This window comes from Sminthopsis crassicaudata, chromosome 1, assembly GCF_048593235.1.
Source record: "Sminthopsis crassicaudata isolate SCR6 chromosome 1, ASM4859323v1, whole genome shotgun sequence".
Classification (NCBI taxonomy): Eukaryota; Metazoa; Chordata; class Mammalia; order Dasyuromorphia; family Dasyuridae; genus Sminthopsis; species Sminthopsis crassicaudata.
The window spans coordinates 219,303,320-219,304,970 of record NC_133617.1 but is presented as its reverse complement, the minus strand read 5'-3'; positions in this window follow the sequence as shown (position 1 = coordinate 219,304,970).

Here is a 1,651-nt window from a genome sequence, read left to right as displayed (position 1 = left end):
GAGATGGAGAAGCAGAGTCTCTACCTTTAGGGAAAGGGGTGGAGTCAGAGGGCGGGGACCTCAGCCTCTTCCCCTTTCCCTCTAATCCTTCGCTCTACTTCTCTGGAATCCTGGGTTTTATCATTCCAGGGAATTTCAAGCCAAGAATCCTAGTCCTCCAGAGTTAAAAATCTGAATTCAGACTCTTTTGTCTGTGTGACTTTAGGCAAATCACTAGCTGGAAAAGGAACTGGCAAGCCAATCTACAATTTTATGACAAGAAAATCCCAAATGGGATCACTGAGTCAGATATGAGACTGAAAAGCAACTGGTAAATACTTTTTTAAATATAATTTGATTTTATTTTGGTAATCATTAAAGATGTGGCTTTGGTCAAGCTTTTTAATTCTTGAGTCTCACTTCTCTAAATATAAAATAGAAATGATAATACTAATACCAACTGAAAGAGCTATTGTAAGGATTGAATGATATAATGAATATAAATCTCTGTGTTAAGGACAAACTTTTATAATCAGACAAAGGATTGGATTAAATGACCTTCAATTCTGAGCCCACAAAATGAATTACAAATCCAAACCCAGTTGTGTGTTCAATATCTGAAACTGAATTATTTTGAAAATTATACTCAAATATTTTTCTATTCGAAAATAAAAAAGCCTAGAGCTAACAGATTTATAATAGAGGATCACTGCAAGTTGTTTTTTTTAAATAAATCTGGGACAAAGTAAAGTTGTTCATTGTCATTGATATTATTTGATAGAGTTGGAAGTGTTCCAGATGTGGAAGGTTTTTATTCTCCCTAAAATTCTTTAACCAGATAATGAATTTTTATTGAGTATATTATACACACAGCTATCATTTTATTTAAGTAGAATTTTCCTTAGGCCTCTATGTAAAACAATTTTAATGTAATGTGAATTTGCCTAGATATGGGGAAACAAGGAAAGGAGGGAGGCAGGAAGAGGACCCAGCATGTCTGTGGAAAAAGGAGCCTGTACACAATTCAAATATACATGGGGACTAGGGGCAGAGAAAGGAGAGCAGAAGGAAGAACACTAAGAGCTAAGTCCAGTCACTGGGCACCTGGACAGAAAGAGAAGAAGGTGGAGGCAGATATGTGGGAGCTTTTTTGGAATGCAGATTTCCTTCTGAATACTTTACTTACAGTTGAATTTGCATTATTCAAATTTACATGAAGCAAGAATTGTCTAGTATAGCTCTCTTTTGGGTTTGAGTTGGCCTGGATGGCTGTTATCTTTCAAATTTCGTTATTCTGTAAAATCTAAACAAAACAAAAAACAACTCCCAAATAAAGGCATATAAGTACAGGCAATGATATCTATAAACTGAGCAACAAGAGACCAATCCTTAGGGTATGTATAATAATCACATAGAGGTGTAGTGAACTCTCTTCCAGGAATACTCTCCTCATTAAAGAGCATAAACAGGCACCCTGTGATCAATTCTACTTTAATACAGTCATTCTTCAAATTTTTTAGGACCAACATTCCGAGAAAATGGCACAAAAAAAAAGAAAAAAAAAAAAGTACAGATGTTAATAATTGAATGTATGGGAAATAGAAGTTTAGATTCTTGCTATTGTTGAGTTTGGGAAGGAGGACCCCAAAAGTTCAGGGTCACAAGGTATCTC